The 5000-nt window shown below is 40.4% G+C and overlaps 1 protein-coding gene across 1 annotated transcript in view; it reads right to left on the minus strand.

Moving 5' to 3' along the window:
* Positions 1 to 5000, minus strand: part of LOC113804986 (pikachurin) — a 299964-nt gene that overhangs the window by 255981 nt on the left and 38983 nt on the right. The window lies entirely within an intron of this gene.

Raw genomic sequence — 5000 nt, forward strand, 5'->3', positions numbered from 1 at the left:
GTGAGTGTGAATGAGAGTGAGTGACAGAGAGAGAGAGAGAAGAAAGAAAGAAAAGAAATGCATAAAGAAAGAGAGTGAGAAACAGAGAGAAAGAAAGAGAAACGGAATAAAAAGAAACAGCAAAAAAAAAATAATGATAATAATACACACAAAGACACACGCACACCCCGATCGTCCAAGTCAGAACCGTAGTCAAAGCCCCCGAAGCTCTCTCCCGCCCCACAACACACGCGCGCCAACCCCTTTGCTTCCCGCCGGCCTATCAAACACGCCTCGATGGCAACCGGCTTTTAATCGCACCCTTTCGCAGGTAAACTCGTTCCTGTCGGTGAGTCCAAGCGGATGAGACTCGTCAGGCGGGGAGGGAAGGAGGAATGGGGGGGAAGGAGGGAGAGAGGGAGAGAAAGGGAAGGAGGGAGAGAAAGGGAAGGAGGGAGAGAGGGAGAAAAGGGGAAGGAGGGAGGGTGAGAAAGAAGGGAGAGAAAGGGAAGCAGGGAAATAGGGAGAGAGGGAGAACAGGGGAAGGAGGGAGAGAGGAGAGAGAAAGGGAAAGAGGGAGAGGGAGAGAAAAGGGAAGGGGGAGGGGGAGAAGAAAGGAAGGGAGGGAAGGATGAATGGAAGGAGGGAGGGGAGAGAGAGAAAGGGAAGGAAGGAGGGAGAGAGAGAAGGGGAAGGAGGGAGAGATGAAGAGAAAGGGAAGAATGGAGAGAGGGAGAGAAAGGGAAGCAGGGAGAGAGGGAGAGAAAGGGAAGCAGGGAGAGAGAGAGAGAGAGAGAGAGAAGGCATAAACAAATAAGCGAAAGGACGAACAAATGAATGAATGAACGCGTGGGCGAGTGATTGAGCATGAGTGAATGAACAAGGCCTCTGGGTTTTCAACGAAACAGCTGTTCTTAGCGATGACTATTACTAGTGCGGTGTAAAGAAACCGTAATGTTCTCATCTTGTGCTGCCAGTGGATGGTCACCCCGGCCCTTCCTTGCACATGGGGTGACTCAGAAGCAAAATAAACAGAGAGCATGTCACAGCAAAGAAATAAAAAATAAATAAAATAAATAAAATAAAAATAAATAAATAAATAAATAAATAAATAATAAATAAATATACAAATAATAAATAATAAATAAAAAGTCCACTGTAAAAAATGGAATACAACTAAACCTTAAACCTAATTAGATATGCGATGACACTCTCCCCCTCCCCCCTTCCCCTCCTCCCCCCCGCCACCCCTCGTGATGGAATTAACCTCCAAAGGCTTCCTTTATGTTGCAAATTGCCTGTGCAACACTCAGCAGTATACCTTTGAAGTATATTACTATGTACTATCAAGAACGGTCTAAACTTAAAACCACCACGGAGTTATGGAACCAAGTAATCTTTTTCCATATTGATGATGAATAAACATTACATATAATTCACCTCATATTGATTGCAATGCGTAGAGATGTATCAATTTACACTGATGATGTCACGTTTTATACATGTGTATGAGTTACATCTTGTATATGTTGTCTCTCAGTTAAAGCAATTCTATAAGCATATTGTGTACTTATTCCTAAAAATAATAAGATTAACTTTAATAATAGTACTTCCATAAAAAAGCTGGTAAAACTATAACGAATAATGACGCAAACTAATTATAATAGTAATAATAATTATAATAATAATGATAATGATAACAATAACAGAAACAATAATGAAGATGATGATAATGATAATTATAGTAATAGTAATAATAAAGGAATAAATAATAACAATAATAATAATAATAAAAATGACAAATAAAAATTCTAGTAATAATACTAACAACAACAATAATACTAATAATAATCGAAATTACAATAATAACAAGAACATTAACAATAATAATAACAATAATAATAATAATATGATGATGATGATGATATTACTACTACTAATAATAATAATGATAATAACAACAAAAATGATGATGATAATAATAATAATGATAATAACAACAATAATGATGATGATGATAATAATAATAATAATAATAATAACAATAATAATAACAAAAATAATAACAATAATATGAATAACAATAATACCAACAATAAGAAAAATATCAATAACAACAACAAACAACAAAGTACACCAGCGCTCTGCCCAGAACACGATAGCACTGGAGGCTATACGTCCACGCGTGCTGCACAGATCATTCTCAAATTTCTAGCGTCTAGTGCACGGAGCATTCTTGCATCCCGGACTTTAGCACCCTTGCAACAGAGTGGATTCTCGTTTCACCTTTTTTCTGTGTTTTTTTTCTCTCTCTCTCGCTCTCTTTTTCTGTCTATTTCTGTTTGTTTGTTTATCTGTCTGTCATTTTTTTTGCGAGATCAGATCATTCACTCAATGGAAGGATTCGCGGGAGGTAAAAATCGCCTTAAGTGAGACAGTTACAGCGCGGCTTCAACGCGTTTCATTATCTTTGAGAAAATGTATTTTATAAAAGTAAAGAGAGAGGGTGAAAAACTAAATTATATCCTGTTTCCTTTGTTCAGAGAGGCTCTTTAATACAAAGTGCAAGTCAGACGTTTCAGGGGAGAGTTCAGATCACCGTAATTGGGAAAATAATAAAACGCTGTACTTTTACCTCATGATAAACTTTAATCATCGCGCAGCGTGCATCACACCTAAGTGTTGCCGCCGCGAGAACCATGCTTTTATGGCTTCCACGACGGCCCTTAGACTCGTACGGACAGCCAATCATCTCTCGCCCTCGCTCTTTCTCTATTTCTCTCTGTCCTCTCTTTCTCTCCCACTCAGTCTTTTAGTGGTTATCCTTCCCCCTCTCTCTATTTCCGCTTCTCTCTCTCTCTCTCTCTCTCTCTCTCTCTCTCTCTCTCTCTCTCTCTCTCTCTCTCTCTCTCTCTCTCTCTCTCTCTCTCTCTCTCTCTCTCTCTCTCTCTCCCTCTCCTCTCTCTCTCTCTCCCTCTCTCTCCCTCTCTCTCCCTCTCTCTCCTTTCATCATTTCATCATTTTTTCATTTCATCCTTCCCTTCTTCCTTCCCTTCCTCCTTCCCTTCCTCCTTCCCTTCCTCCTTACCTCCCTCCACCACTATCTCCCTCCTCCCTCCTCCTCTCCGCCGTTCTCCCGTTCGTTCCCCCCTCCCTTCCTCTCCCTCACAAAAACGACAGTAAAAAGTTATAAACTTTGAGTAAGCACTAAAATTTACACACCCGCACTCGTGCACAAATGAACTGTATTCACATCCACATGCAAACAAGTTTACATAAATGCCTAAACAGAGTTCCAGTTACACATGCAATTACCTACCAGAGAGAAACCGACATAAACACAAACGTAAGCATAAACTCACACACACCCGCACACACACACACCGACATTTACCTCCTCCCCCTCCCCACACACACGCACCCCCACCCACACCCACACTCCCCCTCGCACCCTACACACAAAACTACAAGGACAAGGTACAATAACAAGCACGCACGCACGCACGCACGCACGCACGCAGGTGTCGTCTGGTCACCCATGCTATTGATCCCAAAAGAGCCTGCTGTCCACCTCGCCAAGTCGCCATGGCCGTATCACAGGTCATGTTCTCGTCGTGTTGCCGTTGGTGTTGCGTAAGCTTTGTTGTTCTAAGTTTTGCTCTTAACGCGTTTTGCCGTTGCTCTAAAATACAATTTCGTTGTTGCTCTAAAATACATTTTGCTGTTGCTCTATAATACAAATTCGTTGTTCCTCTAAAATAGATTTCGCTGTGGCTCTATAATACATTTTGCTGTTGCCCTAATATACAATTTCGTTTTTGCTCTTAAGTACATTTTGCTGTTGCTCTAATATACAATTTCGTTTTTACTCTAAAATCCATTTCGCTGTAGCCCTTAAATGGATTTTGCTGTTGCTCTAAAATCCATTTCGCTGTTGCTCTAAAATCCATTTCGCTGCTGCTCTAAAATCCATTTCGCTGTTGCTCTAAATACAATTTTACCGTTCTTCTATGTGGATTTTCCAGCTGCTCTATATGGAGTTTGCTGTTGATCTAAAATACATTTCGCTGCTGCCCTGAAATACAATTATGCTGTTGCCCTAAATGGATTTTCCTGTCGCTTTAAAATCCTTTTTGCTGTTGCTCTAAATAACATTTTCTGTTGCCCTTAATGGATTTTCCTGTCGATTTAAAGTGCATTTTGATGATTCTTAAAATAGATTTTGCTGTTACTCTGAAATGCATTATGTTGTTGCTCTAAATAGATTTTACTGTTACTCTGAAATGCATTCTGCGGTTGCTCTAAATAGATTTTGCTGTCACTCTAAAATGCATTTTGCTGTTGCTCTATTTGGATTCTGCGCTTAATCTAATATACGTTTAACTGTTGTCCAAAATATAATTCGCTCTTGCTCTAGAATACATTTTGTTTTGCTTATAAAAGGCAATTTGCTGTTGCTACAAAATACATTTAGCTGTATAAATACATAACAAGTTTTGCTCTTTACAAATAGAATACTAATAGCTGGTGATAAAACATTTATGTTGCTTTCGAGATAGAAAAAAAATACGCGATGTTGTTGATATGTAACACATGTTGCTCTTGAGATTTAGAATATTGCTGTCGAGACCGAAAATACGTGTTGCTGACGTGCCGTAGAAGAGCTATGCATTCTGTTTATCCTTCTTGTGTTCTTCTTTCTCCTTCGTTTTCTTACCTCTCTTTCTAATACTACTTCTTTTCTTTTCCCATTTCTTCCTCTCCTCCTCCTTCTTCTTTTCTTCCTCTTCCTCTTCCTCTTCCTCTTCTTCTTCTTCTTCTTCTTCTTCTTCTTCTCCTCCTTCTTCTTCTCCTCCTCCTCCATCCATCCCAACAAGCGAAAGATATCCTCGGGCGCAACAACGCACCCCAGGCCGGGCAGAATATAGGCCTACCCCGACCGCGCCTACTTGGACGGCCTGCATGACAACCTCGAGTGCGTCCGGTCACGTGTCATGGCCATCTGTCTGGCCCCCTTATCT

Source organism: Penaeus vannamei, chromosome 1 (assembly GCF_042767895.1).
Source record: "Penaeus vannamei isolate JL-2024 chromosome 1, ASM4276789v1, whole genome shotgun sequence".
Classification (NCBI taxonomy): domain Eukaryota; kingdom Metazoa; phylum Arthropoda; class Malacostraca; order Decapoda; family Penaeidae; genus Penaeus; species Penaeus vannamei.